Source organism: Mirounga angustirostris, unplaced genomic scaffold (genome assembly GCF_029215605.1).
Source record: "Mirounga angustirostris isolate CCGP_5_RB_7025 unplaced genomic scaffold, mMirAng1.0.hap1 SCAF_5, whole genome shotgun sequence".
Lineage (NCBI taxonomy): Eukaryota > Metazoa > Chordata > Mammalia > Carnivora > Phocidae > Mirounga > Mirounga angustirostris.
The window spans coordinates 32341445-32368906 of record NW_026991713.1 but is presented as its reverse complement, the minus strand read 5'-3'; positions in this window follow the sequence as shown (position 1 = coordinate 32368906).

The following is a 27462-nucleotide window of genomic DNA, read 5'->3' as shown; positions in this document are numbered from 1 at the left end:
TATGATTTTGACATATGAATTTTCCATAGTAATATCCTTTTCTTACAAAACAGCAATTTAGTGGCTTCCTCTGTCAGAATAACTTATAGATCCTTTCCAAGAAATATAAACCATCAACAGCTGTATGCCCATGAAGCTGGCCCCAACATGTTATGATCAAATACAAAACTGCTTTTATTAACCATAATTCACACATTACATTCCTTTTTAACTTTTATTCATAATTCTCATTTTATTCCAATCTTTCTTTAGTTTGTATTGTTTTCTCTACCAGCAATCTTCTTCCCACCTTCCTTGCTGAACATACTTCCTCCTTAATATTCTAGATTAGTATCTGGGGAGGTGTCATTGTGTGAGGAACCATCCCACCCTCCTACCTCTCACACATACAACAAGTAAATAAACCTAGATATTCCCCAGGCTTAATTATGGGCATTTTTAATCCAATTCTAAATTTTATTTTATTATTATTATTTTTTTAGAGAGGGAGAGGGGAGAGAGGAATGGGGCAGAGGAAGAGAGAGACTCTGAAGTAGGCTCCATGCTCAGCAAGGGGCTCAATCTCACAACCCTGAGATTATGACCTGCAATTAAGAGTCAGAGGCTTAACTGACTGAGCCACCCAGGTGCTCTTTAACTCAGTTTTATATGAGAGTCTTTTCTAATATATTCTGAACTCCTTTGAGGGGTAATTATTTAATATTTTTTATCTTTGTCTTTTCTCTGCATAGCATTTTACAGATGCTCAATACATACAAGGGCTCTTAAACCTAAGTAATATGTGTAGAAAAGCAGGCAAACTTTGCTTTGCTTTTCTTTAGAGAAAATGAAAAAATTAATGAAGTATACCATTGTAATAAAGGCTCAGTGGTGGAGCTTAGAACACTGGCTATTCTTCAACATTTAAAAAATGTATTCATTATTTCTACTTCAACTAGTTTTCATGTTATCAATTGGTTAACATGTATGCAAAGTCTTGAAGAAATGCAAAGGTGAATTAAATGAAATATTTTATAAAAGTCAAGTTATTTTATTAACTTAAATATGGGGATGTTTGGTTTGGTTTGGTTTTTAATGTATATGAGCCAAGTGATCTAAGTGTTGCTACAGCTTGAAAAACAAGTTTCATTCAGGAATAGCACAAGCTACTAAACCAGAGTCACCTTACAGGAGGGACCTTTGCTTAAATGATTCAATTTGCCTAGCAGACTTTGCCCAATTAAAATAACCAGTGACAAAATTAATTAACAAAATCTGAATTATAGTAAGGTGAAGTTCAGAATATGAAAATCAATAGGGACAAAAGGATTCAGTTTTTGTAAATGTAGCCTCGATTTTGAGGTAATTATCTATTTATCACTCCTGACACCTCCTTACTTTCTTTTGCCCTCATGAGCACAACCACCATGACTCTTGCTCATTTTACATGTTTTTCTAGTGATTTCTGCTTATTATAATTTGCATACAATCATTCCCTCTTATAAGTTATCTGAATTCAAATTTGAATATAACATTAACAACAATTTGGGAAATATCTGTTGTTTGATACAAACTTTTAAAAAGATTGCTTTGTTTAGTCTCCACAGTATGAGATAGTCTAAAGCAAAAGAGATGGTGGTGATTTAAATATAGTAATTTTTGTAACGTCCTTAACACATGTGTCCATATTATAGGCAAACATGAAAAGCCATAGGAAAGATCACCTAGTACAAAATATGATACACGCTTTACTCTTAAGTAGCTTCCAGGATTGTTCTTTCATCTGAGATACTCTTTTTGTAATTATTAAAGCTATGTTTGCATCATAAATAATAGTTTAAAATAAAACTGACAGAATGATAGATTAAAGAGCAGCTGTGAGATAGCAAGCATTTTCAGCTCTCATCTCTGCAATATGCACATAGAAAATGCATTTTAGAGAATATTCTAAGACTGAGGTTTTAAACATTATGTAAATCTCAAGAATTTTTATTATTGTTCAAAGCAGTTTTCAGTATGAGAACCTGGAGAAATGAGAGTGCTCCCATCTTTATAAGTCTTATTTATTATACTTCATTTATATTTGGTGCATGCTTTCATATTAGATTGAAAGTAAATATGTCCCACAAGGTTCAATTCCACAAAGTTTCTTTTTTCCCTCATATTACTATATTTAAATTATCAGCATTATCTCTTCTGTTTTCAATATCTCATATTGTAAGAAGTCAACAAAGCAATCTTTTTAAGAGATTCTATCAAACATAACAGACATTTCCCAAATTGTGGCTAATGTTATATCCAAATTTTAATTCAGATAACTTACATGATACAATGATTATATACAGTTAATTACTATTCTTTCTATGGCATACAAAGAGGGAAAACTCAGTCAATATTAGAAGCAAGATTAGAAAGGAAAGTGAACCATTTACTAAGTAAATATTTACTGAGCAACTAGTACAAGTTACATTAGTGGCAAAGTAAGCAGGGAAGAAAGATCCAAAAACAAACAAAAACAAAGAAAAAAAAATGTACGCTCCCTAGTAAAGGTAGTGAGGGACATAGATAATGAAAACAAGAGGTAAAACATGTAATACTGGAGGTAATAAATGCTGTGGGGAAAAATAAAGCAAATGGATTATGGAGGTGGGTGGGTATTGCTATTTTAACTGGGCGGCCAGGAAAGGCATCCCTGAGAAGGCGCTGTGGGGGCCTAGACGCCAAGAATGGGAGGTAATAAGTCATGCAGCTACTGAGAGGAAAATATTAACGATAACAATTACAAAGATGCAAACTGAGGGTTCTAGAGGGGAGGGTGGTGGGGGATGGGTTAGCCTGGTGATGGGTATTAAAGAGGGCACGTTCTGCATGGAGCACTGGGTGTTATATGCAAACGATGAATCATGGAACACTACATCAAAAACTAATGATGTAATGTATGGTGATTAACATAACATAATTAAAAAAAACAATTACAAAGAAGGAGATAAGATCATAGTTGATATATTTGAAGAACATAAAATAGATCTTTATAACTGGAGAGAAGTGAAGGACAAGAAAGTAGAAGAGAAGGAAATAAGAGAAATATTCGGTATTTAAAAGGCAGCTCTCAGCTTGCTAGGGGCTATGGTAGAGACCAAACACTTAGCCACGGGGCAGTGACTGTACAATCTGGGAAGTTTATCACACACCAGGTATAACATGATCCACTAAAACATAAGGTTAGGCATAAGCATCAGTAATCTATTATCAAATGGAAATGGTATATGTCGGGAAAATGACATCAGTTGCCTATCACGGGGAGCAGAAATCCAACATTTCTGCCCACTGCCTCTTGGTATCTGAGTCACCAAGGAAAGCATGGCACAGTCAAGTGCTGGATGGAACAACACCTTCCTCACACCGAGAAGAGACAGAGCAAAATCAACTTCAGTAGCCGGTGTAGATCCCCTCTAGCCAGTGGGTCCCTCTTGGCAGCTGATGCAGGGCTTGCACATACCCATCTGTGCCACAGAATAAAGAAGCCCATCCTCTTCCCACAGGGTACAGATACAGTAGTGGGGTGAGCCAGGGGTCATATGACAGACACTTCAGTAGAACAAAGGAGGACACACTGAGTCTGGAACAGGGAAAGATACTCCCACACAAGCCTTGATAAGCTCAGCACAGGCAACGAAGACTCTTTATGGGGGGTAAGGAAGTGCTGGAAGCCCAGGGCCTTTATTCTTATGTGGCCAAGGAGGGGCTGAAAGGCTGTATGTACAACACTGCCTTTCCAAACAGTATGTTATAAAATGTTGCTAACAGGGAGTTTGAAGGCACAACCTAATAAATGGATGCCGTGATACTTTTTTCTGCTCTATTCCCATTCTTTCCTAGCTTGTACTCATGGCCTCATGGGGTGATCCCGCTTCTGATGGAAGAAGGAATCCATGGTAGCAATAGCAGGAAGTACACGGCCACTGTTTTGCATCCTCATTAAGTGGTGTCTTCTAAGGATTATGTTAAAAAGGAATAATCCTAGTTGGCATACGCCAGGTACCATATCTTATTGTCCTCTTGGGTGGAAGGAGAAATGGCCTGACACATGGATCTATGCTGATTCAAAGTTAACAGTTTGACCAGGAGTTCAGGAATTTATAAAGATCAAAACCAGAAATTGGTTATGAGGAAGTTTGAGGAATGGGTGTGTGGAAGGACCTCCGAGAGTGGGCACAGATTCTGAGTATATTCTCTTCTCAGGAACTAAAAGCATGGACTTGTCCTCAAGCTCATCTGGCTAGATTGTGTAGTGTCTAATTTACAAATGGCAAAGGCCAGGGCTGAGCACTCACTGTGGCAGCACTCCCCATGGGCCATGAGCCTTTCTTTCACCTGCTGGCAGATTGATCACATTATGCCCCTTCATCACTGAGGAAGCCGTGAATTGCACTCAGGGGGAATGGAAGTTTATTTTAGGAGTTTTGTATATATTCTCTCACTTACCCTTGGTTAGTTATATGGGTTGCAAATATCTTTTCCTAGATTGTGGATGGCATATTTCTTTATATATTCTGTGCTTAATTGGACTTTTTATTGAGGTAATTATAGTCTTACATGAAGTTATAAGAAATAATACAGATTTCCTGTGTACACTTTACCCAGTTTATCACAATGGTACTATTTTGTAAAACCATGGTATAATATCACCACCCAGAATCTGATATTAATATAATTCACAGCTTTTATTCAATATGTCCCAGCTTTACTTGCCTATACTTGTGTATGTGTATATATTTCATTTTATAAAATTTTATCATGTAGTTTCTTATGTTCATCACCAAAGTCAAAATCCTGACCAATACTATCAAAACAATCTTTCCTGTTGCCTTTATATAATAATACTCATCTCCCTTTTGCCATTCTTCCTCTACCTCAGCCATCCACTACACTTCCAACTCGAACATGTAGCAAGCACTAATCTCTTCTCCATTTCTAAAATAGTCATTTCTAAATGTTTAAATGAAATTCTACAGTTGGTCATCTTTTGGAGTTGGCTTTGTCATTTGGCATGATTCCTAGGAGATTCATCCAAGTTGTTCCATGTGTAGATAATTTGTTCCCTTTTATTCTAAGTGCTATTCCATGTATGTATGTACCACAGTTTGTTTAGCCATTCATCTGCTAGATGCTTTGAAGGTGTATTACCAGAACAGGAGAAAACTGTACCACTGAAGATACATACTTTATCTAAAATTGCACACACAAGAAAAAACTTCTACCATAAATAACATTCAAAAGCAAGAAAGAAGAGAATTAGAATTTCCAAGACTAGTACCAGAACTATAATCATCAAGGCCATAGAAAATGTTTTACAAATAAGCTTGTCAAATAGTGAATCAAAACAAACAACAAATGTTTAAGTATTATAGGGAAATTAAAAAGGCAAAATTGAAAAGGCAGATTTAAAATATTAATGAACAGGTAAAGCCATAATTTAGCACAGCTTGAAAAGATAATTAACTAAATAATTATGAAAAAACATAGAAGAATAAAAAATGAAAAATCTAAAAGAGTGGTTAAGAGGCATGCAAACTCGAATGAGCAAACTTAATACCTTAAGGATTAGGAAAATGGACCAAAGTAATTTTAGTGTAGATAATGATTGGGGATATGCCAGAATTGATAAAATTCTTGCCTACTCAAGTTCAAGAAATGTACAACTGCTCCTGAGTAGGATAAATCTGTATCTAGACATATGATAGCAAAACAAAGGAAAAACAAAACAAAACAAAACCTGAAACAAAAAAATATATATATTTTATGAAGAAGGGTATTATGATCAAATACATTTGGGAAAAGCCAAGGTGAACAACATAAAATATATTTCTTTATTGCAAGATTTCCAAAACTTTCTTGTGCCAATTAATGTACCTTACTAAATCAACATATAGTAGTCAGAGCAACTCTTATTTGTATTTTAAAACAAAGAATAGGGGTGCCTGGATGGCTAAGTGGGTTAAGCGTCCTGGGTGGCTCAATAGGTTAAGCGTCTGCCTTCTGCTCAGGTCATGATCCCAGGTTCCTGAGATCAAGCCTGGCATAGGGCTCCCTGCTCAGCGGGGAGTCTGCTTCTTCCTCTCCCTCTGACCCTTCCCTCTGCTCCTTCATTCTCTGTCTCTCTGTCTCTGTCTCTCTCTCAAATGAATAAATTTTAAAAACTTAAAAAACAACAACAAAGGATACATTTTTCATGAACCACCTGCAGGACTAACTTAGAGCTAATTTAGAATATCTTCCATGTTTTGCTATAAAACATAATCATAATGAAAATCAATTTTGCACTGTGAAAGCTTTGGATTTAAAAGTTATTTAATAAATAACAAAAATGTTTCCAATTCCCCACTATGAAAAATAGTGCTTAATAACAGCGATTATATAACAAATATAATATTAAAGCTTTCTACAAAGTTTTGTTTTAAAAACACACACAAAAAACAAGAAAGCATTATTTGCACATCACCTTTGTGCTGTGAAGATTAGACTATACCGGGCTATTTGGGCACATGCTATTTCCACAGGATGCACCTGAGGAAAGATTTTTTTTCATTCCTTCCTTTTCATTTTTGTTTACTATTTATAAAAGCAACTACTAGAAAATCTGAAGTTTAATGAGAGCTTCATCTAGCAAGATTTTAAGAATTAATCTAAACCAAAATAAAGAAATTGTAAATTGAATTATTTATGATCTGTCTCTAATTCAATATAGAAAATGATCATTTCTTCTATTGTATTATAAGTGGCCAAGGATATAACTCAGTCAGAGAAAGACAAATACCATATGGTTTCATTCATATGTGGAATTTACTAAATGAAACAAATGAACATGGGGGGAAAAAAGAGAGAGAGAGGCAAACCATAAAACAGACTCTTAACTATGGAAAACAAACAGAGGGTTGCTGGAGGGGAGGTGGGCATGGGGGGTGGGCTAAATGGATGATGGGCATTAAGGAGTGCACTTGTGATGAGTGAAATTCTACTACTGAAACTAATATTACACTATAGGTTAACTAACTGGAATTTAAATATAAACTTGAATCAAACAAACAAAAATGGCAAAGGATATAATTCCATAACAAAGAGCACAACATTTGGCTCAATATTTCAAGGGTTATTTCTTGCCCATGATCTATCTAATGGGGGTTGGCAGGAGGGCCCCATTAATAATGAACTTTCAGGGACTCAGGATAACAAAGGTTTATTCTCCACACATACAGAATTTCTTAGGCTAGGAAAGAAAAGAAAAGGTTGAAACATGACACCATCAATCAATCCCTCCCACCTTCAGTTGACATGTGCGACTATGTCTGATTTCATTGAAAGAAGCTAATCTAGGGACCATGACTCTAAGTAGGAGGAAATTGCAATTTAATCATTTGCCTGGAAGAAGGAAAACCACAATATATTTGAATAGCCCTAATGACCATAATCAATAGCTTTTTAAACTATGTAAGAATTTTAAGATGTTATTCCCAATTTAAATTTTAAAGAACTTAATAATAAAATGACGTAAATATTTTTCAAAAGTTCCACCAGAGATTGGTTTATGAAGGGACACAACAGAGATATAATATCTTAAATTTAATAAGGTTGGTTTCTGATTTGAAAGTGGAAGATATATCTAGGAAAATAGATATACAGTGTGGAAAACTTTAATATTAGGTCATGGTGAAATTCTTTTGGTGACCACTTTTAAATAATTATTATAAATAATTCACCATTTCCTATACATAGAACATTAAATAGAGCTCCACCAAGTCTGGCTCAATGAATAAAAATATTGATACTATCCAGTGGTGGAATATCCTCAATTATATTAGAACTTTATTGGAGACAAATAACAAAAAACAATTCCCAACAAATATGTGAAATCTTTATCTAAGCCACATATTATCTTTGGCAAATCTTAAATAAAGTTAAAATGACAAAATAAGACATTCAAGAAAAATATCATTGTTTAACTGAGTCATTAAACAATGAGTATGAATGTAATACATGAAGAGAAATTTTAAGTGGTAGGAAAAATCTTAACAGAATATCAGCTCTCAGAGAATTTGAAATTTGTTCTCATGCAGTGATGTACCTGCAGCAAGTATAAAATTGCCAGGCCAGGCATTTTGTAAATGTATATAGGCTGCACTGATGAATGAAAGAAAGAATGGGTAAATCACTGAGAACAAAATGAAGTAAACACTTGAAAACAAAATGAAGTAAATATTCCCCTGCTTGCAGCAGTCATGAAAGGCTGTAATATTACTGAGTGCTTAGAGTTACTGGACATTTAGTTTAGTGGTGCATAATCAATATCTTAAGAAATGTTACAAACTAGGGGCGCCTGGGTGGCTCAGTTGGTTAAGCAACTGCCTTCGGCTCAGGTCATGATCCTGGAGTCCCGGGATCGAGTCCCGCATCGGGCTCCCTGCTCAGCAGGGAGTCTGCTTCTCCCTCTCCCGCTCCCCCCTCTTGTGCTCTGTCTCTAAAATAAATAAATAAAATCTTAAAAAAAAAAAAAGAAATGTTATAAACTATGAAAAAAGTTCTAAATTGCTGCCTTTGATTTTAAAATATAATGAAGACAACTGATCCACACTTGAAATTATATTATCTACCCACTGCCCACTCACTTCAGCTGTCATATATAAACATAAAGAGCAGAAAGAGTAGAGTATACCTAGATAAGAGAGGCAAATAGAATTACTGTAAATAATACTGAAAAAGTCCTCATTATTTTTGATAGTGCATGCAGAGGAAAGCAATCAAAAAAATGAAAATGGCTTTGAAATTCACAAACCTGATTGAATTATCTGTATGTTATTTTTCACCATGAAGCCCCTGGCTCAGTCAATGCTATGTTTAAGGCTTAACAAATTTTAGCGAAGATGCTAAAGGGCCTAAGAAGACAAAACATTTGTGGATCAAATTAAGCTGCAAAGAGAGGGCAGGTATTAGCCCGGATATGTGGTGCTACAAGAGAGACAGACCTGTCTGTCTAGGTATTAGTTATGTAGTGCTGGTAACCTAATTAGTTGTAAGGTGGTGTAAACTCTGGATGATCAAAATCTATCTCCCCCTCTATTCTCATACCTGTTCCTTCCTACTCACACAGCCCAACACTCTGTTTTTAGAATACATAAAAAGATATTTGCTGAGTAAGTATTTATTAAAATAACGTGTGGAGTAGTCTGTCTGTAAACTCACGTTTTGCCAAACAGAGCCTATACTTCCTGCAATTCCCATATATATTCTTTGAGATTAATTCTAAACCCTGGGTATTTTCCTCCCTATAAAGCCTTTCTCACAAGGTCTCATTTAAAGTTTCTTAAACTACAGAGCACTAAAATTTGATAGAAGTTACTTTACAGGGAAGAAAAACCAAACTTTCAACTATAGTTTATGAATTATTTCAGGACATAAAGAGAAAAAGGAAAGTTTTAAAAAGAGCTGAACAGATCAAGCACTGAGTGGGGATATAAACTGATACAACTTTGGAGTAAATAGTAAATTGAAAAAGCATATTTCCTATGCTCACTATTGTAATTCCAAGCATCCTGCTTAGAAAAATGTTTCTGCAAGCTGAAACATGTCAAAATGTTAAAAGGAACTTTACTAAAGCCTTGTTTATAATAGTGGAAAACAGGACACATAGTAACTATGCATAAATAGAGCAAGAGATAAAGAACATACGCAACATCTATTGACTGAAATACTGTATAGCAATTGAAGGAACCAAATATATACATATAAATATACACATATATGTATGTATGTATGTACAGTAATATTGAAGAATCTCTGGGAAATTACTAAGTAAAAAATGTAAAATAGTTCATGTTGCATAATACCATTTAAGTAAAACTGAAAAAATAAGAAAAAAAACCCCACAAAGTAATAGTAAACAAGATCTATTGTCACTGTTATATAAATGACAAAAAAATGGACTAGAAGTCTATATACATCATACCTATAAAAGTTATTATATCTGGATTTGGGGGAGAGAATCTGTGCTTTATGTACATGAGATAATTCATCTTCTTGTTTAATAATATACAGTTTAAAGGAAAACAACATTCATATTCCATTGATGCAATATAAATGCAAACACAGTAAAAAGGAAACAAATATGCCAACTTAAAAAAGAATGGATAATTCTGGGAAATCGGAATATTGAGTCCTTGGTGTTTATTTATACTGTTTTTGTATTTTTCAAAATTCCCAAAATAAAACAGAAGAGAGAAAAAAGGGATAGTTACTGTAATTACTTGATAACCTCCCTCATCCAGCCAAGGATTCAGGAAGATTTGACTTGTGAAAGATTGGCTTCCATCTAAAGTAAAGGGGACAGCAAAAAAGGAATACTGGGAAGTTAGAGAATTAAAGGCACCAGAGGTAGAAGAGCATGCCCTTAGAATTTGTATGAACATACAACCCTTTCTGAATAAGTAATGAGAATACACTTAGAGATTATCAAATTAATATTATACAAAACACTCTTTTTGATACTGCAGATGTCAAGTGGGTAGAGAGAGTAAAATAAGTCAACGTGTTACACATAGATTAAAGAATAACTATTATTATGGAAGATGGGAGCCCATACTGTTTGCTACACAGGGAGGAGCTCTCTAACTCAGTCTGACATGTGGAGGGAAGCAGGAAAAACAGACACTTTAAACAAAAAATGATGCTGGAGCTAAGACTAGGAGACTGAATTAGAAATCAGCCAAGCCAGGGATGCCTGGGTGGCTCAGTTGGTAAAGCCACCGACTAGTGATTTCAGCTCATGACATGATTTCAGGGGTGTGAGATGGAGCCCTGCTTCATGGGCATGGAGACTGCTTAAGATTCTCTCTCTCCAGGGGCGTCTGGGCGGCTCAGTCATTAAGCGTCTGCCTTTGGCTCAGGTCATGATCCCAGGGTCCTGGGATCGAGCCCCGCCTCGGGCTCCCTGCTCAGTGGGTAGCCTGCTTCTCCCTCTCCCACTCCCCCTGCTTGTGTTCCTTCTCTCGCTGTGTCTCTCTCTGTCAAATAAATAACTAAAAAATCTTAAAAAAAAAAAATTCTCTCTCTCCCTCTTCCTCTGCCCCACATCTACCCCCCTCAAAAAGAGAAGAAAGAAAAGAAAAAAGGAAAAAAAGAAAAGAGAGAAGAAATTAGAGCTTAGCCAGGCCATCCTGAGGTACAGCAGAAGGTACAAAGTGACTAAAGAAAAAGAGAACATTTTGTGAGTTTCTTGAGAAGAGGAACTAAGTTTTGGTTTTTGATTTTTTATTCCACAGTTCCAAATCTAGCATAATAGGAACAAATAATCTTTCTTTAGTTAATGACTCAAAGAACTAGATGACCATCTATTACATCTTGTTTTCTATTTGCAAAATGAGAATACAGTTTATGTGAGCCAAAAGTGAAGATATTAATAATCATAAAATTAGATATTTCTTGGTATAAAAGTATTCTATTTCAAATTTAATTTACTGCATATAAGCTTTTAACTATGTATCTTAACTCACAGAAACAGTCACTGGTTTGCACATAACCACATTTTAAATTTGTATCTGCCTTAAATGTTTTCTGATAAAAAATTAATTCAAGTTGTTTGGTAACATTTATCACAAAGTGAATTTTAGGGTATTTAATATGAGTTATTTTAACACTAATGGAGTAATTTCTAAAATATTATCAAATTAGGGCACCTGGGTGGCTCAGTTGGTTAAGCGACTGCCTTCAGCTCAGGTCATGATCCTGGAGTCCCGGGATCGAGTCCCGCATTGGGCTCCCTGCTCGGTAGGGAGTCTGCTTCTCCCTCTGACCCTCCTCCCTCTCATGCTCTCTGTCTCTCATTCTCTCTGTCTCAAATAAATAAATAAAATCTTAAAAAAATAAAATAAAATATTATCAAATTATAATATACTATGGCATATTAACTTATTTTTTAATGATATGCTCATTTGCAAGAAGTGTCATGACTGCAAAATGATGTTGAAAAAATAAAATACATTCTTATTTTAAGAATTAATTAAGAGAAGAAATAAAAAAATACAAGAAAGTCAAATTACTCATAATAAAAATATTAGAGTTTGACTTTTTTAATTCTTTAAATATTGTTTTAGATCATTTTGATGAAGTTAATTCCTATTCTAGTAGTTGGCAGTAAAATTCTGTATTTATAGAATCATGACTATAATTATTTTTCATGTATAAACTATTAATAGTTATTGATTAAAATTCTGAAGTAAAGATTTTTCTTCTTGAATTTACATGTAAGAATCAGCAAGGATTTTAAAAATCTATAAAGTACTACTTTTAGTTACTATGATGGGAATTAGATTATACTATAAATGTTTTCTTAAAGGGATCTGTTATTCTTACACATTTCAAATAACTGTTTTGCATTTGGAAAAATGATTAAAATCTGAACAATGTAGGTACAAAATAAGAAATAAAATGGGCATTTTACGGTTATTCCATTTCACATAAACAGAAGCTCATGTGAATTCTGTGATCTGTTTTTTCCAACCAAACATATCCTGAAAATTATTACCTTTCATTTATAAAGATCTATATTAACACTTTCTTTTTATTTATTGTGTGATTTCATATTTTAATTTTTTTAGTCAAGTATAATTAACATACAGTGTTACATTAGTTTCAGGTGTCCAATATAATGGTTCAACGATTCTATACATTTCTCAGTGCTTATCAAGATAAGTATACTCTCGGGGCACCTGGGTGGCTCAGTCGTTAAGCATCTGCCTTCAGCTCAGGTCACGATCCCAGGGTCCTGGCATCGAGCCCCGCATCAGGCTCCTTGCTCAGCGGGAAGCCTGCTTCTCCCTCTCCCACTCCCCCTGCTTGTGTTCCCTCTCTTGCTGTCTCTCTCTCTCTGTCAAATAAATAAATAAAATCTAAAAAAAAAAAAAAAAAAGATAAGTGTACTCTTAATCCCCTTTATCTATTCCCCTTACTCACTCACCTTTTATTTATTTTTATTTTTTTCAAGTTTTTATTTAAATTCTAGGTAGTTAACATATAGTGTAATATTAGTTTCAGGAGTAGAATTTAGTGATTCATTACTTACATACAAACCCAGTGCTCATCGCAACAACTGCCCTTCTTAACACCACTTTTAATGACTGAATGTTATTCAAAATATGAAAAGTACATAATTTATTTAACATCCATTATGCTAATGAACTTTTAGGTTGATTCCAAAGTTTTGGTTAAAGTGTAGCAATGAAGCTACTTGGATATGTCTCTCCATATTTAATGATATCTTCTTAGGATAAATCTTAGAAATGGAGTTGCTATTTCAAAGGAGGCTAGCCTAAGCTCAGCCATTATTTACATAAAGAAACTTCCCCTAATTCACTCTCACAGTCTATATATATATATAGACTTCCAGAGGGCAGGGGCCATAATAATTTTATATCTTCAATACTTGGTATTTAATAAATATTTGCTAATTTGAATGATTGTTGACAGAATATAAAGAAATAACTTAGATCCATAAGTATTAGAATCATTACAAATACACTTAGGTAATAGAATGGTTGTGAGATACTGTAAGACTTCAAAAATTCTCTGGGATACACCTGAGATGAAGCTATCCCACACTAGAGAGATTTTAACTATTCTAAAAGACATAAGTAAATCAGTAGTGTAAATAGTAAGTGGTATCAATGATATAAAAGTTCATAGATCACTATAGTCAGAATTTCTCTATATATAATTTCTAGTATGGAATTCTACCCTACTTACAGAAACACAGATACAACTGAATCTCTTGTAATACATTCATAAGAGTTCTTGATCCTTTTAACCTTTCTGTATGTGGGCCAAAGCTAGGTGCTATGGACTGAATTGTGTCTCCACAGAATTCATATGTTGAAGCCCTAACCCCCACAAGGTAATGATATTTGAAGAGGGGGCATGGGAGGCAATTAAGTCTAGATAAGGTCATAGGGATGGGGCTCTCATGGGATTAGTTCCTTTATAAGAGAGAAGATACACCACAGAGAAACCTGTCCTCACTCTTCCTCTCTGTCTCACCCTCTCCATCTCCCTCTTCATCTCCCATTTGAGGACAGAGTGAGAAAGCAATCATCTGCAAGCTTTGAAGAAAGCTCTCACCAGAACCCAACCATGCTGGCATCCTGATCTTGGACTTCCAGCCTCCAGAACTGAGAGAAATAATTTTCTGTTATTTAAACCATCCAGTTTATTGTAATTTGTTATGGCAGTTCACACTGACTAAGAAGCTAGGGAAAATAGAGTACTGAAATAAACCTTTTCACTGATCCTGGTACCTAGGCTGATGGAATGTATATTTGGATATCTGTTTAATAATTACAAATGAGACTAGGTGTCCAGGGTTCCCTTTTCTCAACCTCACCAACATTTGTTATCTCTTGTCTTTTTAACAATAGCCATTCTAACAGGTGTAAGGTGATATTGCATTGTGGTTTTGATTTGCATTTTCTGATGGTTACTAAAGTTGAACACCATTAATATACCTGTTGACCATTTGCTTGTCTTCTTTAGAAAAGTATCTATTCAGTTTCTCTGTTTATTTTTTAATTGCATTGTTTCTTTTTGGTGAGGATGTGGAGAAAGGGGAACCCGGGTGCACTGTTTGTAGGAATATAAATTGGTTCAACCACTATGAAAAACAGAATGGAGGCTTCTTAAAGAGTTAAAAATAGAACTATCATGTGGTCCAACAATCTCTCTTTTGGGTAACTATCCAAAGGAAATGTAAATAGGGTCTCAAAAAGATATCTGCACTCCCATGTTTATTGCAGCATTAGTCACAAAGCCAAGATATGGAAACAGCCTAAGTGTCTCTCAACAGGTGAATGGATAAAGGAGATGTGATATACATACACACACACACACACACACACATATATATTCATATACGTATAAACTAACATATATATTCATATATATGAATATTGAATATTATATATATATATACCTGTAGGGATATTGAATTACAAATATATGAATTATATATAATATTATAATATTTATATTTATATATATATTATTCATCCATGAGAAAGAAGGAAACCCTGACATTTGTAACAACATGGATTGACTTTGAGGTCATTATGCTAAATGAAATAAATCAGACAGAGAAAGACAAATACTGTATGATACAACTTTCATGTGGAATCTAAAAGAGCTGAACTTATAAAAACAGAGTAGAACGGTGGTTACTGAGGACTAGCATATGGGAATTGGGAAGGTGTTGGTAAGAGTACAAATTTTCTGTTAAAAGATGACTAAGTTCTGGGGAGCTAATGCACATCATTGTGTTAACAGTTATTATTATTGTTAACATAGTTAACAATACTGTATTCTATACTTGCAAGTTGCTAAGAGACTAGGTCTTAAATGTTCTCACCACAAAAAAGAAATCACAATTACATGATGTGATGGAGGTGTCAGTTAACACAATGGTGGTAGTCATACTGCAATATATAAGTATATCAAACTACATGTTGTACACCTTAAACTGACACAATGTTATATGTAAATATATCTCAATTTTTAAAAAAAATTTGAAAGAGGATATGAAATCATTATTTCAGGGGAAGTTTGGTAATACTTGATTTTTTCTTGGCATTTTCATACAATTTTAAATCTCATAAATACGTATAGATAACCAATGTATGCCAGATAATATAGGAGTTAAAGAGGTACCCTTAAAAAATACCTCCACAAAATAAAGAGATTTAAATACAGTAAGTTAAATGTAATGCATTTCTTTCATTCAACCAATAAAAATGTTTATTAACCTTTTAATTATGTATAGGCCCTATACTAAACATACTCCCAGACAATTAGACCTTACTGTTTAATGGGAAGACAGACTTAATTACAAAAACAATGCATAATTATAAACTGTAAAAAGTGTGATGAAGAAAAAGTCTAATGGATAGATTGGATCTAACATAATTGATAAATCAAGGGAGATCTATTTAACGAAGATAAGAATAAGATGAATAGCACTACTACAATACAAAATGAAATAACACATAAGTAACAGAGGAGGAGTACAAAAAATGTGATACTATTTTAAAAGAGGGACAGATCAGACTTAGGTTTCATGCAGTAAGGAAATATTTGTGTAATTCTGATGAAAACTGTCATATTTTACAAGAGTCTTGAAGTATGCATATAATTTCAGTAAGATACAGAGAAGAGCATCTAAAGAATGAGCCTGCATAGACAAACCAACTTAATTGGAAAAGTGTGGGATAAATTTTAAAAACATCATGCAGTTGAAACCTCATTTATGTAGAGAAATAATGGCATCTGGGACAGATCTAGAGCAGATTGCTAAAAACCTAGGACGTCATGATACAGTTTTTGTCATACAGTTTAGAAGATCAGCTAAAATAAATGAAGAAAAGAAGGAAGCAGTATTGGCATCAGAGGGAAAGAGAATTTTATGATAGAGAAGAACCTGACATCGCTTACTGAAAAGTTACCAATGACTTACAGTTTAAAATAGTAGGATCTTCCAAAAAAAAAAAAAAAAGAAATAGTAGGATCTTTATAGAAATGTGATTAAAACAACAACAACAACCTGTCAGGTGGATCCAACACTGTGAGCAAAAAGGTAAAAGTTTCAAAGGGCAGGTTATGCTTAAATAAGTAAGCCATATATATATATAGAGAGAGAGAGAGAGGGAGAGATACAAATTGGTTAAGACTCACAGCACTGAATTATATCATTTTCCATCACTTTTAAGCAATACTTAACCTCTCTGTCCCTAATTTCTTCATCTGTAAAATAAACATAATTATAGTATTTAACCCAAGGGTTGTTTGCAAATTAAATAAATACCCTTAACACTCCTGGAAGAGTACTTAGCAAGTAGTATAAATTGCTAGTAATTTATTATGTCAGAAATAATTCTATTTTAATCAACAGAAAACATTAAGGAAAAGTTCAGCAACATTTCTTAATTCCAACATACATATCTGACATATCTATATCTATCTATCTATCTATCTATCTATCTATCTCTCTATCTATATATATCTATATATGTCAGACACTGTTCTAGATGTGGAGATCAAACAGTAACAAGAATAAAAAAATTACTGTCCTCATAGAGCTTATATTGCAGTAAGGGGGACAGTAAAATGCAATATGAAAACAAGCACTGTAGTACCAGAGAGTGCTAAGTAATATGAAAAAAAAATGCAATAGACTAATGAGATAATAATAAAGTCTGTGAATGAATCTCTGAGGAAGAAATTTTTAAGCAGGGACTTAAATGAAATGAGAGCATTGTCTATGCAAATATTTTTATATAAATTATTGCAGGCACAAGGAACAGAAAGTACAAATGTCTGGGATGAGAAAAGCAAAAAACTGAGATTGGCATAATTAGGTGATGGCAAGAAGGCCTGCATGACTAGAGCAGTGTGGTGGAGAAGGAAGGAAGAACAGAAGGTGAAAGTAGAGATCCCTAAATCCACATTATTACGTGATTTTGTGGACCCTTTAAGGACTTGACATTTTTGATAAGGGTTACAGGAAACCATTAAAAAATTCTGAGGAGTGGATCATGATCTGATATATATTTCTCAAATATAATTTAAGAAAATTTCAGTTTGGGTACAGAGAAATAGAACTGGCATATTTTCCCCTTATTTTTTCCCATAAAAATTGTCCAGAAGCAACAAGAGAGAAAAGAAATCAAGAAGAAAATTTCCATTTTTGGTGAAACTAGGCAATAGCTAACTCCCCAAACCACAGAATAGTAGAAATGCTTCTGAAATATAGTGAATATAAAAGCCAGCGTATGAAGCAGAAGGTAAAAAGAAAACTACAAGGCCAGAAATTTCATAAAGAGCCAATCAAGTCACTTCTCAAACATGAATGCAAACATTCAGGTGTCAAAACCTATCTCATGTTTGCCAAAGCAGGAGTGGGGGGGTGACTGTCAGGGGTGGGTGATACTCTGGAATCAGCTCCATTCTAAGAAGCAAAAGAGGTTTTTCTAGATAAGAAATCACATTGAAAAGTCGTATTTGCAAAGAGCAGTCTTCATGACTGTGTGAAAGGAGGTGAAACTTTTCTTCTATCCCTACTGACCCAGGAGGAGTAAACACTAAATGCACTCATGCTCAAAATCTTAGTTATAAATACACCTCCACCTAGCCTGAAATACAGCCCTAGCCACTCACCTACGTGACTTTCTTGCCAAATAATGGTTCAGGGTAATTAAACTTTTATGAAAATAAGTAAGCAAAAATCAACAAACACATAACCTACAAAAAGAATAATATTTAGGGGCGCCTGGGTGGCACAGTGGGTTAAGCTTCCACCTCTTGGTTTGTGGCTCAGGTCATGATCTCAGAATCCTGAGACTGAGCCCTGCATGGGGCTCTGTGCTCAGCAAAGAGTCTGCTTCAGATTCTCTCTCCCTCTCCTGCCCTTCCTGCTCATGCTCTCTCTCTCTCTCTAAAATAAATAAATAAATACTAAAAAATAATCTTAAAAAAAGGTAGGGAAATTACAGAAAGAGAACAAGAAAAAAAAATGGCAGATAAACCACCCTATGAAATTACTGCATCAGAATATTTAATCTAACATTTTCTATGAATTGTAAAAATTAACAGACAAATATATCAATGGAGTATAAGTACAAACCAGAATTTTACCATCTTAAAGGAAATGGTAAGACAATGGTAGGAGAGGTAATGTGATCCCTTTAAGGCTTAGAAAAGTAGTGGAATAAAATGATAAAACTTATCAAAAAGATATGCAGGATAGAAAATGGGCAAAAATAAATAAAGTTTTTAAAAAGGGAGTTGAAGATTATGAAGAAAGTGATAAACATAAAAAATAAGGAAAAAAACAATCAAAAGGAATATAGAGAAAAGGAAATGGGCAAAAGAAATGTAAAATTTTGGGAAGCTGAAAAAGGATTATGGAGAAAATAGTAGATGTGAAAGACACATAAAAGGAACCAATATTTGTGTAAGTGCATTCCCACTGAACAAAAATATTGGAGCAAAGCTAATATTTCATAAGACAAAGGGCTTGAATCTTCATATTAAATGGGAAAAATCACCCCAAACTATCAACAGTGAAGTATACTCTGCTAAATTGACATTAAACACAACATTCTATAAAAGACGCTATACAGAGTCAAGCCAAAAAAAAAAAAAATCCTTTACATTGGGATTAAGAGGAAAAAAGGCTAATCTTGGAATTCTTATGAAGAGTTTTATTTGTGAAAATAAAATGGATTAATAAAATGCTCAACAGAAGGAACTGTGATCCAAGGAGTTTATATTGAGTCAAATAATCTTTCAAGAATAAAAATAATACAATATTTTGAATATACAAAAAATATTTCTATGAACTGTTTCTGATATAAGTGCTAAACAGTGAACCCCACCGGACCAAAAGACTATTATAAAAACCTCTGGGAAAGGAGTGGAGGGGGTTCTGGGAAAACATTTATACGTTTATCTGTACATGTAAATGTGAGGTTGGCAGGGAAGGAATAGAAGGTATGTGTTGTATGCCTTAATGCAGAAATGCCATAAGCACCAAAGTTAGAGCAAAGAGCAATGAAAGCAGGATGTATGCTGACTCCTCACCTTTCCGATAATACCTAACATCAAAAAGATAGAACTTACAAACATTTCTCAAATTTGTACATTTAAATTAAATTCTTAAAAGAGAAAGATTTCCACAATGGATTTCAAAAGGATCCTAATTCTTTGTTGTATATAAGAGATAAACCTGAAGCAAAGTGATTCATAAAGATTTTTAAAAATGTACAGAGACATAGGCAATTCAAACATTAAAAAAAAAAAGAATTCACTCTATCAATAACAAACAAGGGTGAATTCAGGCCAAAAAGCATTCACAGTGACAAATCAGGGCTCTTTATAATATTAAATGATACAAATAATTTGCAGATAACATAGTTATGAATATCAACATATCAAATAAGAGTTTCAACATGTATTAACAAATCTATAGGAAATACAAGGAGAAAAAGAAACACATTAGTAGTGGATATTTAATTTCACATTTCTGGACCCTTAACAAATCAAGGAGACACAGAACACTTAAAGATATAAAATAAAATACATACAGTTATAATAAGTGGTAGGTCTGAGTCTCAAACATCAACACTGGCTCAAGTCAAGAGACTAATCTCTTGACCAGCATCCTATATTGTGATTCTAGAGTGCCTCTTGGCTGAAGCAGATAAATAGATATTTATATATTTGAAGAGGAGATGGAAATTTTTCTTCTGATTAAAACAAGAAACAAGTGAAAATGAGAGCTATTAGAGGTTTAAGAAAAAAAAAAACTGCTGAAATAATTTTCTGAAAGAGCAAAAGACTGCAGTAATGAGCAGGTTAATGTGATTAGCAGTAGTGCTAAGAGCTTATTTCAGGTCAACTGGAATGATACAGGGTACTGGATGATTCCCAGAATCCAAGAGCAGAAAGTAAGGGCAGCCAGGACCCAGAAAAGCTACTCAGGCTATTACTGTGTCTGCCTCCCAGCTCTATAACTGTGGAGTGTCTCACCAGCAGCCCCCCGCCCCCTGAGCTTTATTTCACCGTATTGTTCTCTACAGACTGCCTTGCTCTGTTCCATTTGCACATAGCCCAGTAATGGCTGCCAAATTCCTGCTCTACTTGACTACCCAGTTTAGACACCAAAATAAGACTGATTAGAGTTCCTTATAACTCTACTCTAAATTCCAGGGAAAGAGAATCTAATTACTATAGTTTAGGTCATAAGGTCATAGTTATCCCACACTAATCTGGTGGGATGAAGGGCAGAATCAGGTAATTAAAAAAAAAATTGGCTGAAATTGAGGAACTCCAGAAGTCTACTGTAAGTATCAGTCCCATTTTGCATGTGGTAATTTAAGATATTTATTCAAGTTCAATTTAAAAATTATACCCAAAGTTTTCTTCATATGTCCATGCCCTCAATCTGTTTAAATGTTGTCTATGTAGCAAAAGCTAAGAGAAAATATTTTTTTTTTTTACACAAAACAGTTCATCACATTTTTAATCCATGGGAATGTAAGTATCATAATGAAGAGAATCCAACAGACATAGTGTTTTGTGGGTGGTGGGCATGTGTCAGAATGGGATAGTTCACGAGAGTATGTGTGGTTTTCCTTAGGCTGATGTATTACAACATTTCTAGATTGCTTCTGGGAATCAGCAACTGAGTTAAATTGAAATAGAGTGGGAAGAGTGGATGTTCTGCCAAACCTCAAATAAAATGTTAACATTGTGGTTTTATAATTTTAGCCATCTATTTTTTTCTAAAATATAAAGCACAATACAATTACTATTTTATTTCAAAAAGAATGATTCTAAAGTCAAATAAAGAAACTCTTTAATTATGTTACTAATCCTCTATATTTCTAAAATAACAGAGTGTGGTACTTAATTTTTATTTATTTATTCATTTATTTTTTTAAAGATTTTATTTATTTATTTGAGAGAGAGAGAATGAGAGACAGAGAGCATGAGAGGGGGTAGGGTCAGAGGGAGAAGCAGGCTCCCCGCTGAGCAGGGAGCCCGATGCGGGACTCGATCCCGGGACTCCAGGATCATGACCTGATCCGAAGGCAGTCGTTTAACCAACTGAGCCACCCAGGCGCCCCTGTGGTACTTAATTTTTAGAAAAGAAGTTCACATTATAATAGACACAGCAAATTTTAATGATATCATTTATAGAATTAAAATATTTTACTGTAATAAATTAGAAGATACAGACATTTATTTTGTTTATAGGAAAACTGCTTGAGTATGGCACCCTTTCCCAAAATAATCTCAATTGAACCAAGTAAAGTCTGGGCCACATTTGCAGCAAAAAAATGGCCTAGATTGGTTTTATAGCACCTGTAAGAATAATGATGGAAAACAGAGCATTTAATTAGATCCAAATTCTCTGTATTCCTGGTGCAACAGTGTGCATTATAAAATGGGAAACCATCTTAATTCTCTTTAAAAATGTGGGCACTATTTTCTCCTTTATATTTTCTTGAATATGTGTTTGAATATGTATTTGTTTGTTTTTGTTTTATCTTAATAAACAAAGTTTCTATTGGATATTGAACTTGAAACTACCAGGTCAGGATCAAAGGAAAGAAGTCATGACAAGGCTTGTTGACCTAGATGGAGCTGAAGATGTAGCATTGGATGAAACTACCCAGGCTGAGTAAAAATAAGAAAAAAAAAATAGTAATAAAACCTAGAGGAATGTATACTGAAAAGATGCACAGAAGAAAAGTATCTTGGAAAGACGTGCATTTCTCACACTTAAACTAAGAGAAAGAAAGTGTTGCAGTAAATTGTTTCATTTTCTGATATACTGTGTGTGGAAGGGGGAAAAATCCATTTAAAAGTCAAAATTTGCTTCATATCCAAGTTACCTATTTTGAAATAAGAATATGAATATTGTCATGGTTCCACGTCAGTTAATCTCAAATAAATGAAGGAGAAAAATCATCATCAAGTATAAACCTCATAAAAAGGTTTACAAGCTGTCTGGGATATTAGTCAATTTAGAAAAAGATAGGAACCATTGAGATAAAAAGGCTCACTCATAGGTGGCCCCAGTCACCCATATGATTTGAAAATTAACACCTACACTGTTTACAGTAAGTTAGCAAACCCTAAATATCAAAACTTACAACAGTTTTCATATGGTAATTCTTAGAAGCAGGTAAGATTAAGCATTGAAAATTTCTAGAAATAGGAAAAAATGCATTTTAAGTAGAAAGCCTGTTACAAACAAGGGCACAATAAAGCTCATTATCTGCAGATTTTATATTTCCATAATAGTTGATTCAATAAGAAAACATCAATACTTTACAAAAACTTTTTTTTCTATTTTAAACAGCAATCAAAAAATTAACTACTTTATGTATTTGTCATTTTATTTCTATTTAGAGATATGTTTTACAGTAAAGTGAGTAAGATTATTTATATTTAAGATTATTTACATTTAATATATTTGTATTATATCATTTATAAGTAACCTTAAGCTTATCAGGATAGAATATATCATTATGCATCACCTTAACATACACGTCCATAAACAAACTTTTTTTGATTAGTTAGCTTTGCTTCATTCTTAGTTTTAAAAAAGCAGTTTTACAAACCTCAATATAGAGTAAATTAATTTGAACATTAGTTTCCAAGCATATATTCATTCTGTGAATAGAGTCTAGAAAAAAATAAACACAATCTTCACTCTTTAAGAGTGAACAACTATAAAAAGTAAACTCAGAAACAGTCCATACATACATTTACTATTTAATGGAGAAATAAAATTTGGTAGGTCCAAAGAATGAGATATTAACTGGCAATGAAAAGGTACTACAACACGGATAAACCTCAAACACAGTATGCTCCATGAAAGAAGCCAGACATAGTACATATTATATGATTCCATTTATATGAAATGTCCAGAAAAGGCAAATATAGAGAGACAGAAAGTAGATTAGTGGTTGACTTGAGTCAGGATGAAAAATGAGAGTGACTCTAAATAGACACAACATTTCTCTTTGCGGTGATGGAAAGGTTCTAAAATTCAGTTGTGGGGAGAGTTGCACAAACAGTAAATGTGCTAAAAGTCACTAACAATATACACTTAGAACTAATGAATTTTATGGTATGTAAATTATACCTCAAATAAAGCTGTTTAAAGGGGGTGTTTGATATATAAGCATGCATGTTTACCAGAGATTATAATAAAAAGGAAAATACCCTCTGCCGAAGAAAATAACCTCATAGGAAAACACAACTCTCAATTTTCAGTTGGTGTTAATTTGTAAAAGTACCAAATGTGATGCAAAATAGTAGTTTTAAAATAATATGAAAGACAGGGCACCTGGGTGGCTCAATCGGTTAAGCTTCTCTGCCTTTGGCAGATCATGATCCTGAGATCCTGGGATCGAGCCCCAAGTCCTCTGGCTCCCTGCTCAGCAGGGAGTCTGCTTGTCCCTCTCCCTCTGCCCCTCCCCACTGCTTGTGTGCTTTCTCTCTCTCTTAAGTAAATAAATTCTTTAAAAAAAAAAAATGGGGAAAATCATTAAAAAAATAAAATACATGAAAGATTACTTGAAGTTCAGAAGAGATTGAATACGCCCACCCACCAGTGAAAATGAAGGGTGGTCACAAGTACCAGCAAGGTACCACATGCAAAACATTTATCTAATGATAATTTAACATGCATTTAATTATACAGTCTATATATCCTTCTAAGCCTCTAAAAGCAGCTCCTAAATAACTACTAAACTTTGCCATCCTTTAATCCTATAGTTCTTTCAATTATAAAACATTTTGAAGGGCTGAATATTTCAAATCAACAGTTAAATATAATGCAATATCAAAATTTTCTAAGACTTTAAAAGTTTGATATATGTCCATTCAAGCCATTAAAATTCCATTCAATCAAAGGAGCATTATACTTTCCCCCTGCTTTTCTCATTTTATTGCAACAAAAAATATCAAGTGCATTTATAACTTAGAAGTGGTTTCAGCGACCCAGAGCAAAAGACTAAGGGCTGCAATAATTATCTTGACATTAATAATGTTTTCAAGGCACAAGTGTTTTGTTCTTTTGTCTGTTTGTTTTATAATTGTTGTTGCTTCTCCCGGAGAAAGAAAATTGATCATTCACTTGTCTGAATTCTGACTTGTCTCTTATATTACAGAGCTTGAAAAAAAACCTTAAGGTAACATTTCAAGAGCACCCTCACAATAACTTCACTATTTTTGTTTCTCTTATCTCAAGACAGAAATACTAGATAAAATTAAAAAGAATGACAAAGCAGGTATTTCATACTTATCCATGATTCTTTTTACTGCATCTATGTAGTAAAAATAAAAATGTACAGAAATATATACCTTAGAAATGATCCTTTAATAAGCAATAAAAATGGTTTATTGCTGGATTTTGCCTCATGAATGTATAAAGCAAAATTCTATTATACAGTGTATGTACACATACATGTCTATGTTTATATCTCTGCTGGGCTGCCAATCAGTGGCCAGATCTTCCTGTCCATGTTAGAGCATGGGTCTGAGGCTCACTGTCTTTTCCTTGTCTCTTCATCAATTTCTCTGTTGTCTGTATCTGCTTGCCTGTGCTTATCTGCCTGCCTACTCATCCACATCTCTCTGTAGTATGTTTCTGGCTGGTTGTCAGTTAGCCTGTCCCTGTGTATTGGTCCGTCCATCCCTGCCCCATTGTCAGTTCCGATCTGTCAATCTTTCTCCACATTTACTTGTCAGCCTGCCCCTGCTTGCATACCTGTTGGTCTCTCTCTATATATATCAGTATGCAGGTACATTCCTGTCTATGATTCTATGTGTACCTAGGTGCAGATTAAACTATTTCCTTTAGTCCAGATTTAGTCTGTCCTCTATCCTATGAACTATGTGGGTGTTGACCAAAGGTTTGGAGATAGCAAGAAGGGGTTTCAAAATGAAAACGAGAGTGGTAACTAAAGCCAAATACAACTGTTCTCAGAGTCAAAGGAGAATATATAAGAACTTAAACACTTCAGAGAATCGTTTTTATGGGAATATCCCAGTTCTCAGCATTATTCTTGAGATCCAGTCTACTCCCACCCCTGTTGACAACCTAAAAATAATTTTCTTCTTTGGCAATGCAGACCTTCATCCCTTCATGTAAATTCCACCAATTCTCATAAAGATTTTCCCTTTCCTAAAATATTCCCATGTTTTACCCCACAAGAATAATCTGAAGGAGAAAAAACAAAATTCCTGGCAGAACATTTTCTAAAGCTTAAGTTATTTTGTAAGTAAGAGGAGGGTGAGAGAGAATTGCAAGATAACCCAGGGTGGTTTTTAATGCTCTAATTCCCATATATTTCAAGGTCCACTTGCTGGTGAAGACAGAAGATGAATCTCAATATCCTGTCTGTGAACTAAAGATCTGCCTTTCAAATCTCCCAGGGGTGATTCGTGGAAAAAAACACAAACAGACAGGGCACACACAGACATGCACACAAATGCCTTCGCACACAGATTCACATGGCTACTCACGTACTTCTCAAAAAAAATTAGAGTAAATATAAATTCATATTAAAGATAAACAATTCCAGAACAACAGAATGCCCATAGTTATCCACTGTCCCAATAAATATAACCAAAGAAAGTTTACTTTGGTTTTGCTCTACAATGTCCAGGGACCTAACAGAACCTAAAATAACAAGACCCATTGCAATAATTTTCTAAGCAGTAATAGTGCTTTGTTAAGGTTCTACATATACACATGCATATATTTTAATTACTAGACATTATAATTCAAAGCTGAAACTATTAAAACCACTTTACTTCGATAGATTTTGGCAGGTGATGGACAACTTTCTACTTTATGGTGATTACACTTCTTATATTAGATGTGGATATCGGACAATATCACAAGAATTTCTGTGTGTTAATGAAGTGACAGAAGAGTAATTTATGAAGTAGGTCAAACGTATTTATACCACATGGTAGTAGTGGCCTCTTTTTCCTCTCAAAGATGTTCTACCAAATTCAGATATAGCTAGAAAATATGATTCAGTTCTACAGAAATACTGAAGGCATATCAGATGTATTGATGAAATTAAAAAGGACAATCCAGGAATTCACACAACACACAACATACCCTCCCTAGAATTAAAGCAGAATTGCTACCTGGCAAAGTTTTCATTTGAACAGGTCGTCCTTTGACCACATTCAAGCTGAGTACCTGTTGATTCCATGAAAATAACCTGAAATAATACAGTATTTATACCCAGTAGTCAGTTTGGTTATTCATTGTTTCCCCATTTAATATGAATTATTAAACTAAGCATTAACTTACTTACATGCAAAATTAAATGTGAAATTCCTGTGAGCTTCAAAATTATAGCATTCTGTTCTTTAGGTTTCCTTTGATAAACCTAACCTCTTTAACCATACTCATTCACCATATGATATTTTGAAGACAAAAAAAGTCTTTAAAAGATAATTCATGAACTCCGTAAGAAAAGACAAACAGAAACTGCATAATTAACTAAAAAAACATCATGCCTACTACATTCACATAAAAATATGGGATTGAAATCAGCACTGCATCATTTCCCTTCTCTTTCACCTGAATTGCTGTTTGACATGTATTTTTCAACATTTTCAAGGCTGTTCTTACAGTAAACATAAGCCATTATAGTACAGTGGTTAAATGCAAGACTCTGAGCCGAAGATTCTCTATCCAAACCTTGGTTAAACACTAAGTTACTTATGCCAAATAACCACGGGCAATTGCTCTCTGTCTCGATTTCCACATCAGAGAAATGATTATAACAGCAGCCACCTTGCAAGGCTATTGGTAGGATTAACATGAGAAAATATATGTTGTGTTTAGAATAG